This window comes from Falco peregrinus, chromosome 6 (assembly GCF_023634155.1).
Source record: "Falco peregrinus isolate bFalPer1 chromosome 6, bFalPer1.pri, whole genome shotgun sequence".
NCBI classification, from domain to species: Eukaryota; Metazoa; Chordata; class Aves; order Falconiformes; family Falconidae; genus Falco; species Falco peregrinus.
This window is the reverse complement of record NC_073726.1, coordinates 29454984-29467275: the sequence shown is the minus strand read 5'-3', so window position 1 is coordinate 29467275 and position 12292 is coordinate 29454984. Positions and strand designations below refer to the sequence as shown.

At 42.4% G+C, this 12292-nt stretch overlaps 1 long non-coding RNA gene across 1 annotated transcript; it reads right to left on the bottom strand.

Annotated features, from left to right (window-relative positions):
* Nucleotides 1-490: 490 nt before the first annotated feature.
* LOC129784812 (uncharacterized) lies at nucleotides 491-11877 on the bottom strand. The gene is made up of 2 exons (XR_008747913.1): nucleotides 11724-11877; nucleotides 491-3720 (listed from the first exon to the last, which is right to left on the bottom strand). It is a non-coding gene; the product is annotated as an uncharacterized LOC129784812 (long non-coding RNA).
* Nucleotides 11878-12292: the final 415 nt, after the last annotated feature.

Below are 12292 nucleotides of genomic sequence, written 5' to 3'. Positions count from 1 at the left end.
CATGTAGTGATAGGACAAGGGGGAAGGGCTTTAAGCTGAAAGAGGGCAGAATTAGATTAGATACAAGGAAGAAATTCTTCCCTGTGAGGGCGGTGAGGCGCTGGCAGAGGCTGCCCAGAGCAGCTGTGGGTGCCCCATCCCTGGCAGGGCTCAAGGCCAGGCTGGACGGGGCTGGGAGCAACCTGGGCTGGTGGGAGGTGTCCCTGCCCCTGGCAGGGGGCTGGAACTGGATGTCTTTAAGGTCCCTTCCAACCCAAACCATTCCATAGTACTATGATTCTATGAATCTATATGCCTTAATGCAAAAATAAATTTTACCTTTTCCCATTTTAGAGGAGGGTATAAACTGAGAATTGAGGAAGGTATAAAACAGAATGGATGAAATTATGCTAAAATCTTACAGCAGAGCTGTCTCATGCATAGCACTGTGCTTTCTGCTGTAGATTGTGTTACCTCAGCTTCAGAGGGAATTAATATTCTTCAGCTCTAGTTTTTAAATTGAGGAATCAAAGTTTATTAGCAGGTTATTACAACACAAAAGCAACATAGAGAATAAATGATTCCAGTGATTAGGAAGAAAAGTAAATTTAGCAACTCAAACACTTTCCTTTTCTCTGTCATTAAGTTCCAGGGTGGATCTTCAGCTCACATCAAACTATGGTGCTTCACTCTTCATAGCATTGAGTTAGCATTGGACATATGACCAGATACACTGAGGGCTAAATCTTCAACTGAGCTACATCTTCAAATGCTCCCTTTCCATTGCAGATGGGGAGCAAACGTCTGGTGGCAAGTGAAGATGTTCTCTCTCTTCAACTTAGATATGACTATATGGTTTTCATCTGAAGTAGGGCAGGAAAAGGCAGTTTTATTCTAAGAGGATAATATTTGTTCCCGTTACCTCTTGTCCATCTGGACTCCAGTGCTTCCATTATGTGTGCCTGGACTTCAATTTATTAATACAATGACAGGAATGTAAAGCATGTAAGGTTGAACCTATATGTAGGACAGCTATCTAATCCAGGAGCCTACTAAAGAATTACAGACTTGCTGTTTGTTTGCTACACTTTTTGACAAAACACAGCTAGTCCATTTTGCTTCGTATTTATACTCCATTTTTATTTCCCAGTTCTTAGGCATTATCATTCAACTTTGGAGGATGTTATACAGTTTCCTTGACATAAATCTTTCTCTCCACCTTCCTGTCTGCTAAAGACAAAATCTTATTTTAATGAGTTAAATTCTAACATCGGTTAAACTGAGGAAAGAATCTGGCCCATAAAGTTTGACAAATGACAATCATTTTAAAAAGTAAAATGTACACATTGTGTCTAAACACAATTGACCTCATTCCCCTCAGCTGTCCTGATGTTCAGCTGCTTGGAAACTTTCCTCCAGGGAAAACCTTTATTAAATGATTTGTGCTTCTTTTACATTTTGTTCCAAATTATCTCACTCCCTCGTTTTATTTCTTCTTCGGGCTGGCTGCTTGCTACAGCTAATTTGGTTGTCCTTGCTGGGACTACCATAAATACTCTTTCCCAGTAGTACTTTGTAAGCTGAATTAGTCAAGTGATCTTGGCTATAACATTCAAGAAAACAGTCGATAAGATTAAAGACTGGGAGAACTTTATGGTTGGAAACACCGTTTTAAAGTCACCCATAAAGGTGCATGAACAAAAAGTGCTGACAAGGCCAAAACATTTCATAGATGCTAAAATTGTGACCTTCAGCATTGTATTAAAAGGGATAATTGTTCACTCACTTCTCTCCGTACGACAACTGTATTAAAACATTACATTCTCTTCAGGACTCTTTAACAAGGACCCTTCCACACAAATAGATGAAATACCAGATTAAAAACAAGGAGATAAAGCCTCACCTACAAATTGAAAGACAGAGCACTGAAGCCTGCATAAGCCCCCAAGTATGCTGGGTGCCCGTCCTTCTCTGACTGTGCAGTAGACCTCCCACCTGAGGTAAGTAGTACCAGTCACTCAAAGCAATAGAAAAGTTGTTTCTTCATCTCCGTCTTTGCTTTTCAGGCTCTTATTTCCCCTGACAGCACCTAGAGCTTTAAGCTGTCCAGGGCCATGGCTCTTGGGTGGAAGTCATAGTTGGGTAAGTCTGCTGCTGGCTTCAAGGTGGCACAGGTTCACCATTCCCCCCAGAACTGGTGGTGATCACCGTCACTGTGTCTGCACTGCTCCGGGCAGGCTGGGGCTAGAGCTGCCCTTACAATGCTCTCATGTCTTTCTCTCATGAGGTCTGAGCTTCTGCTTTTATTTTAAAGCTGTATGAACACTTCATTTCACTGGCATCTAATTCTGGGGTTGTGAAAGATGACAATAGGTCTGGAGTTATTTGTGACTGGGTGGAATCGATGAACAGGTTTCTGTCAAAAATTCCCTTTCTTTATTTTTCCAGACAAGCATCTGTGGGAACATTTCATTTCAGCATTTTCAAAAGCAAATGTTCTTCCTTTTCAGTTGCAAAATAATTGTTTTGAAGTCTGGATTTGGCAATACTTCATTTAAAAGGGTTAGGGAAATTTTTAACAATCCCCCGTCAGCCACACAAAATGTTTTGACTTGAAATCTCTCTCTTCAATTAATCAAAAAAAAATATTATTTTTTCCCCATAAGTTAACCAGTATGCCCCCCCTCCCTTCATCTCCCCAAAACAAGAGTTTGCAGAATCAATTATTCCCACAGTTTTCTCAGACTTTTTGAGACGTAGTGGACAGAGCCACTTCCATGTCAATGTTGACTTTAAATAAATAATTTTTCTAACACTAAATTGAAAAGGTTCAGACTTTATTCTAATGAAAAAGGTGAACTGTTTTCATTTTTATATCTAGATTACAGTGAGAAAAGTATTAAAATATCAGTTCTTGTTGAATCAAAAGTCCATATTTGCTTAACTCTTTGTGCCACACAGAGGATAGATAGGTCTTTGTCTTTACAAAATCTTTCTGGCTGCTAAAAGGTAAGTCTATTCATGTTAGAATAAACCTGGAAAATTCTAGGCCACAAAAATGCATGGCACAGCGTAAACATGATCTGAGACACTTCAGGTACAAGCAACAATTCCACTTTTCTTGTAACAGATGACACTGCTTGAGGTTAGAACAAGAAGTACCTGTTGCCTGTGCTATAACATCTCCTGCAAATAGCTTCCTATTTGTGGCACTGATATAAAGTCTGTGTTTTATGGAGCTTACCCAACCAGCTTTTCTATGTCAGGTTATCACAGATACATTTTTTTTCTAATTCATTTTGAGATCAACTGCTGTTAAGAGGCTGTAACAAGGGATGTAACTTGCTCCTTTCACTTTCATTCAGACAGTTTGAATAAACCCACATTTAAGCCTTTTATGGTTCCTCTTTCCATTATACTTATTTTATTTTATTTTTCTCTGTGGGGACTGAGCCACTTTATTCAGGTCATTTTCTGCAATATCATGGTAACCCATTAAAATGTCAAATAATTTATTGTCCGTTCAGTCCACTCGCCTGTCCTTTTCATCTAAAAAGCACAGTCATTTCTGTAAGGTCTCTGTTCCTCTGCATGTTCAAAGGCCTTCATGGATCTCCTCACCTTCTCATTAAATCTTGCTGAAGAACAGTTGCCTTGGAAACCAGGGAGCCGATCCAGCAAAGGGGCTGAGCATCTTCACCTTGCCTTGACTTTGGTGGGAGGTGAAGCCATTCAGCACTTCTGAAAGGACAGTTAGCACATGGCCAGCAGAGAAACCATTAGGTGCTAACTACTGTTTTGCTCTAGTTTCAGGATGATGAGGAATGATGCTGGTCCCTACACACCCTCCTATCTTCCACATGAAGAACAGAAGATAGAAAGAGGTTGAAACATCTGATGCTTTTCTGGCATCAGCTGTGAGCTCATTTGTAATTGCAAAGACCTTGGAAATGTGAATGCATTCTAAATATTATTCAAAAGAACAAACCTATTCTGAAAGTCTAAGGGGACCCAACTTTCTTTCCAGGTTATTTATAACATGCTAGTGCATTTGTAAGGGCCTACTAGAGTTGCTACAGACACGGAATAATAAACCAATTTGTATTAAGAAGAAAAGAAAACCATATAAACAGCACATCTTAGATGTTCTTTTGAGATAAGACACAGCATCCTTCCAAGGACTCAGCCGATATAAGCACCATGTCTTAGCATTTCCAAGGATTTGGAAACTTTCCAGCGAAGAAATGAAGTCTAGATTGCAGTGATAATCACAGCAAGAGATACGTATATAAACTATACCCTAAGAACAAAGCTGGCTCTACTATAGGTCACCTTGGTCTATCTGGTTCATTATCTCATGGCAGAGCCATGCGAATGCAACAGGTTTGCTTCCAGCTCAGCCCAGGATCAGGTTATCTGCTTTTATCACCAGCATGTGGTAGAGGCCTAAAGACCTCCTTACATGTTCTTCCCAGCTCACCTGGCTCCGTACAGAGCCATTTCTTGGATCTGCATCTTGATATAGGTAGCAGGAGCCTTGTTCAAGGTCCAGAAGACCTTCGCAGCTGAAGCATCATTGCACAAGCTCAGTGCAGGGACTTCAACCCAAAGCCATCTACACACATTCCTGGGGAGCTGAGTGTGCGTTAAGCAACCCTTCTTAGATGGGTAGGCATGACCATGAGCATGATTACTGAAATATTTCTGTTCTTAGGCTACCTGAGTCCATTCTGGACCAGGGAGAGATGCAGGTCATAGTGCTACCTGGCCAAGTCCAGGCACTAGCCCTGCAAAAGCTGCAGCGGCTAGCTACAGGACCATCTTTGGCAATGTGACAGTACTCTAGGAATGATAAGCCTGCCCACTGCTGTCTTTACTGGCTTTCTACGGCAATTTTAAGGTATTTGCCTCAGATTAATAAAAACCCAAGGATTGCATGCCTTCCCCATTCAGTCACAGTTTAAAAGTAGGTGGGAGCTTGTGGATGTTTTACAGACACCCCACCACTATCAGGATGTGTTAGGTGGCCTGATGACATTTATGGACTTTAGAGCACTTTCAAGGACACAGAGAAGCAAAAGAGCCTTCACAGCAGGAGCAGAGGATTTATCAAGCCTAAGCAAGCCCAGCAGAAGAGAGCTTTGCAGGATCACAGTCTAATGGAGATGATAAATTCCGCCTTGTTGTTAGTTGAAGATCTCAAATGCTTCATTGGAGCTTGCTCCAGGTCCTTACGTGCTGGTGATAAAAGGTGCATGTCATGGTGTATGGTGGTGTACATCTGCAAGGATGCTTCCTTTCTGGCTGAAGGTCATACTGGGCTTTTCTCCTTTTCAAACAGAATGGAGATTTTTACCCTCAAAACAAGGTTTGCTCCTGTAGGTTACAAATCTTTCTCTGGGCTGTCCCCACAAGGAATATCATCATCTTCTCATCATGACACAACACACAATGGTTTGACTCACTTTCCCTGATGGCAACCCAGAGTTGCATCCAGAATCCACGTTAATATTGATTATTAAGATAGAACCACCCAGAGTGGTGAGTTAACTTCTGCTAATCCCAAGTTGTTTCAGATATCGAATTCGGTCAAGGTATTTTGCAGAATGCCTCTAGGAATATTTTTTCACATTCCTTCTCTTGATATTTTTGGTGTTCATTATCAAATAAGTTTGTTTGTTTGTTTGTTTGTTTTCTTTATATTTGGTTGTGCTATGTATTAGAACAGAAAATAAATTCCTTAAGGTCAAAAGGTTTTATTTTGATTTTAGATGGAAAGGGATTTTTAAACTTGACAAGATGAGTACTGGAGAGAAGCCTGAACTCAAAATCCGTTTGAGAAGTAGACCTTTATTCTTTTACACAAGTCCATCTGAAAGCCTTTCTACCTAAAAGCAGTTTCTTACAAAACAGTGCACTACAAGCAGGCAGGACTTCCCACAGAAATATGCAAGGACAAAAAAGAAATTTGCCATACCACTTGATGCATTTCTTCAAAGTTTCTCGTTACTTTATTTCCATGTGTCAAACATGTTTTTAAAGAGAAATAGAAATGAATTGAAAATTATATTTTGGTCATGTCTAGAGGCACTAAATGACATTAGAGCTACTGGCTCATAGGTGCTGTAGAAACACCAAGGAAAGGTTTTCCCTGCCCTGAAATCTTTTCAACTGGGACACAAGTTAGCAAAAAGAATTCAATATCTTGGTTTCCCAAATTCACCCAAGGAATGAGAAATTACTCTCCCAGCATCAGCCAGAAGCATATGATGAAGACAGAAAAACAGAATTGAATGACATAATGTGAGATGAACAGGAACTCACAGAATGGTTATTATAGAGTTGTTGATGTGCGATAACTTGTTCCTGCACTAGGAAATCCATGGGGATCTGAACATCTCTGAGAGTGGGAAGGGAATTGGGCATGGATGTGACAGTGCTGATTGGCAGGAGAACACGGCACTGAAGTCATAGTGTGGGGGCATGAGCTACCCTGGGCTACCTACATCAAAGCTGTGCGCTTCTGAAAATCCAACCAGGAACCACAGGAAAAAACCTCAACTTCTTACTCGAGCTAAAATACACTATTCTCTGCCTTGCAGCACTAGCTGGTGCAAAACACCTCTCTCCTCTGCCCTTTCCCCCATCTATTTATATTGTCAAGTCTTCTTTCAGAGATTGTTCCTTGGAAGAAAGCAAAGAAGCATATCTGTGGGGCTGAAAGAATAGGTAGCAAAGAGTAGCTTTCTAGTACCACAGCAAGAAGAGAATAAAGTTGGGGCAGCCTCACCCAGAAGGAAGAATTTGCTGTTACTGTCCCAACACTGCAGCATTGACACCATACCTGCTGTTGACTTCACGCAACGACAGGGGACTTCCAGGGCCATTCTAGGCCTTAGGGGTCATGAATTGGAATTTCTTGCTCTGCTGTGCGCTGATTTCCTCTCTGATCTTGGGCAAGCTCAGATTCAGCCAAATGCCCAGTCTCACCTTGAAAATAAGGGTAAATGCATTTCTGAAGTGCAAAATGTTTGGACAGAAGTCTCTTGCTGATGGTGGGTGACACTGGGGAGGAGGCAGGTCAAGATCCCTGTGTTGCAGGGTTTTACACCTCCAAAAGAGACTTTTTGTACTGACAAATAATATGCTTCTAATTAAGGATGAGGCTGTAAAATCTCAAATCTGATAACACATTGTGCAGGAAGCTAGGAGACATCTGTTCGTATGAACACATCAATATTAAGGTGGATTCTGGATGCAAAATTCTCCCCACGCTGTTTGATAATGACACTGGCAGAAGAGATCCCCCACGTTAATATCTGGCAACAAATGTTTTGCAACAGAAGCATGTATTCCACAGAGGATTGTGTGAACATAAGATCTAATTTTCCCTGGCAAAGCATCCATCATGTGTGTGAACTTTTCATGGAAGATAATAATACCTCCCATCAATAAAATCAAGTTGTTGAGTGGAACAAGACCAGGTAGAGACACATACACCCTCACCTTCACAATTACATCTGTGGTCTCTGTTTGGGACTTACTAAATGGGAAGCATTTGGAGTGGGGTGAGGCCATCTAAGATGGCATCTCTTTGGTGCTTGTGTCCACAGAAACCTCTGTGGGCTGCCCAAGTGCTGTTGGCTTCATGCCATTCTTAATGAGGGAGGAACAGAAGTGGACGCTGAGCAGCTGATGGCCAGAAGAATTACCTTGGACCTTAGGCAAGGGGAGGATGTGGAATCACGTCAGGCAAAGGGACATATTCATAACACAAGACAAAGGCAGAAACAGTCACCAGGGGAGGTGTTTGTGACACTTCATTTACTGGGAAGGCAGAGAGATGGTAGATGAAAGTCCCATCTCTGCTGCTGAAGGAGAGGTTTTTGGATGGAGGGGAGCTGTGTGTTGGAGGGCAAGGTCCTAGTGAACTTGTAAGGAGAGATGCCGGGTTAGGGCCCCATTATATGGCCTGATGCCCACCCTTGTGCAGCTCTGGTCAGGAGTGAGTGGAAGAGCATACCTTGGTTAAAATGTTGGTCCTTTCAGCATACAGGCACGTTTTACCCCCAGGCCCTTTTGCATTGTTTGAGGTTCTCAAAGCTAATCCTGAAGAGAAGTAGGATCATGCAAGACTGACTTTTCCAGAACAGCCCAGATGCTGTACTTACTCAGCAGTTTGTCTCCATCACTAGTCAAGCACAAATCCCTTGTAGTACTACATAGAGACAGCCTCCCCAAGTACTCGTTTTCCTCCAGTAACTTGCTGCTCAGAGTATTACAAGCCAGAGTCAGTGTCTACATTTAACTGCCCTCAATGCCTTTTTTTCCATGAGTTTTTCCTGTTGCTTTTTTGAACCCATGTAAAGTTATGTGTCCTCGTCCTCCTGCGACTTGTGCAACTTGGGTACAAACTGTGAGCAGAGCTACACATTTCTGCTCTGCCAGGCTCCCACTGGCATCTGCTAGTTTAATTTGCTGAAAGCTCCAGCCTTCCAGAAGTTTGCGGGAAGCCAATAACACTGGCGATGCTCAGCAGCACCAGTGGGTGGCAATCTCTTACTGACACCTATCCTGCGCCCTAGGCAAGTTCATTTTGGGTGTTCATTTTGGGTTGGCTCCAAAGTGCACTTCTATGGGTACAGAGAGTCATTAGCTTTCCGTCAGGCGTATTTTTCCATTAACTTGGTTTTCTTCTATCAAATAGGAAAGCGGTTTCTGTTTTTGACACACAGATGTGTTGGTGTCAGTGCCCAGCCCCTAGAAATAGCTTTGTTGCTAACATCCAACACCAGACTTGCTGGTTTTACCAAGAATAGAAGAGGAAGTTTGATTAACCACACATATATAAATAAACCCCCAACTCACACTGAAGCAGAGCAGCACTCAGTGATTCAGGGCGATGCAGCTGACCTTGCATATAAGAAGCAGGAACGGTTGCTGATGTAAAAACTTTTTACTTCTCCAGTACATGTGCTTTTAAAATGAAGATTGGAATAAACCCAAGCAGTGAGAGGGACTTGAAGTGCAGAGGGAATGTTTTTATGGAAATGGCTTTCCATAGAGGGCTGCCCTCCTCTGCAAGTCAACAGAAATCTAAAAGGATCTGTTGAAGGACTCACAGGTTTTGACATACAGCAAACTCCGATGTCCCTTTTGGATCCCTTCATTATCTCTAATAATTGTTTTGGCCATAACTTACCACAAAACCATTTGCTCAAGAGCTACCTTGCTAGAGATACGTAATTCCGTTGCAGCTCCCTTTATAACATACATGGTTCTTCCTAGGAAGGGATTCTGTGGATTTAGATTAAATTTTGGCTATTGTTGGTGAATTTTAGGGAAGTGTCTCCCAGTTGTAAGTTCAGGCAGCATTCAGCCTTGGTGCACAAGGAGGGAGGGTGTTAAAATGCGGGTTGCATGGAGGGAAACCGCTAGGACATGGCAGGACCTCCTCAAACCTGCTAACTCATACTGCTTTATGTATCAGTGTGACATGTCTGTGGTGGGGCCAGCCCTGGCTGGTTTCCTGAGTGGAGCTGGACAAAAACACACAGTGAAATGTATTACTGGAACAGGGATGGGGAATTTGCTTTTCCACAGGACATTTAAACAGACCTGCATGCAGCACACCTCATTGCATGGTGCCTTATGGGGCTGCTTGTGTTTGCTCAGCCTCCCCAGTGGTCCTGATCTACAGGAGAGTTAGGAAAGGTGCAAGCAGGGAGCAGATTGCTGTTGCTTCTCCTAAAGCCTCAAGAGAAGGAGCAAATGCTCCATGGAGAGCCACAGACTACTGTGCCTGAAGCCAACTCTGCCTTCCAGAGCAAGGGGCACTCCGCTCTCCGGCATTCCTGATCCCAGCTTTGACACCAGATCATTATATGACCTTGAGCCTCATGTATTTTAGATCTTTAATACATTAGCGGAATGACAAGAAGAGAGCTATCAGCAGAAGAGGAAGCAAGAGTGCAGTAAAATGAAATGATGCAGCAAGATGTGTCTTCAGAGGAAAAAAAACAACCATCTCTGAGGTTACCTTAGAGCAGGAAAACCTGTGTCAGAGTTAAATATTTGCACTTCTAGCCATCAGAGTTACACTGGGGGCAACTTGGTGGATAGACTATGCAAATAAGGATCAAATTACTTGCACATCTGCTTCAGACTTGTTTTCTCAGCCTTTTACAACAGCAACTGTAAGTGTATTACAGTTGACACCCAAATGGGTTTAGGTACCTAGTTCCCATGCCACAGTCTGAGAAAAATATATCAAAGCACAGGACTAACAAGGAGCAGGGTACTTCACAGCAGTTAAAGGAAGAATGCAAATGTAATGCAACTACTCTTCTCTGTTCATTGGGAAAGGGCCACCAAACCAAAGGTTCAGATCCACGTAGGACTCAGCGTACTTGGGGAGCTCCCATGCCCTGGCTAATTTGTGGTTACAGCCTGTCTGCCTGCTTCAAGTCTGTGGAAAATATGTGGTAACTTGATCTAGTATGCACTGCTACTATTAGGCAAAATTAAGTGATATTGCCCAATGGTTTTGGTTCTTTAAGAGTTCACGGGCAGTTGTCATGGCTAAGCTGTTCCACAGCAACTTGTTAAACTAGTACCTTGCTTGCAGCTCTGATGACAAGGTGGTAGAGCAAGAAATGAGCTGAATGCAAAGTGAGGAGGGACATGGTAATTAGAAGTGAGGAATTAAACCCTTAGGGCTTGGTTATAGGAACATTTGTAAGCGACTTTACTCATTTGTCACATCCCATCAGAACACCAGCAGAGCAGCTCAGTGGGTGCAAGAACAGCTGGACCCCAAATTCCTCCCAGGCCCATCTGTGTCTATGGTTTGCATGAACTTAAGAGTGCTATAAAAGCACTTTCTTTTGGGACCGAATGAGCTTTATTGCTGGGAATAGTGTAGCATCATGTAATGAAGGGGAGCTGCGTACAGGTAGTACAGAGAGGGGTGCAGCACCCCACCAGGCATGACAGACAGAACAGATTCCATCTGAATTTTCTTTGTTTCTGTGTTCAGAGCAGAAGCCCAGCTAAGATGCTCCAAATCACCCTCTGAAGACTCCCACAGGATTTGTATGATCCTACAGAGAAAATCTTTCCAACTGAGGCACCCAGCTGAGTTGATAAAGCAAAGTCTTATTATTTTTGAGGCTTTAAGCACACTCATGGTGTGTTTGAAATCATCCTCAAAGCAATGCACACTGCCAAAACTTTTTGATTTTGTTGAACCAGCTTTTCCTACTCCAGAACCATACCGCAGAAAACATCTCAGCTGGCTTCCCCCAGGTATCATGACCAGGCTTGTGAACAATGACTAGCTTTGAGTTTGTTAATTTAATTTGCATTTACGTAGCTTTTCCCAATTCCTTATCTTTTTCAAGGACAAAAACAGAGAGGCTCAACTGTAGAGTTCAAACTCAGCTGTTTTGTTATCAATGCCAGTGCTTGTTGGACTGAAATGGCCAATTCAAAAGAAAAAAAACACAACCCTGAGTTGGGCTAAGAAAACTCAAGAGATTGACAAAATAATGACATCAGTTTAAAAAGGAGGAAAATGTTTCAGCCCATCTGTATTTGCCATCTGGTTTCACCCATGCCACATTTTACAGTGTTGCTTTGCCACCCCAAAGTCAGATATATCTTTTTCACCTGAAATCTGAGTCTCACTGTCACAGCACTCTCTAAACTAGCCGGCTGCAACAAGGTCTTTTACCATCACACACCATCATACTCTTCATGCCAGTCCCTCTGCTGCCTTCTCCTAGTCCCTCCTCATCCAGAGCATGTGTTCTCTCTCTTCTCTTTGCTTCTTCCTCCTCTCTCTTCACTGGCTGCCCAACCCCTTACCAGAACAGTCACACCTGCACCTTATCTACATCAGCCAACCTGCTGCCCCTGAAGCCAGCCCACAGCTGTATATTATCAACGCTAATTAACCCAGCTTCATTCCTCTACAATTCCCCCTTTTTTTCTTTTTTCTTTTTTTTTTTAACATTTCATACCTTATGTTTTTAACAATCATCACAACCTTCTACAAACAAATTTTTCATATAGTCTTCTATATTTCATCTACATCTCACAATTTCAGGGGTACTTGAAAACCACCCCAGACAACTAGACCCTCAACACTACCATGAAATTTCATTGTGTCAAGGTGAAAAATAGCTATGTGGGATAATCAACTTGGAGAAAATCATCAGAAGTTGTTTTTTAAAAGAATGATGAGCTGCTTCCCTCATTAGCAAAACCTCATCACTTTTGTTTGTGGATTGCTTCCCTCATTTTGCTTTTG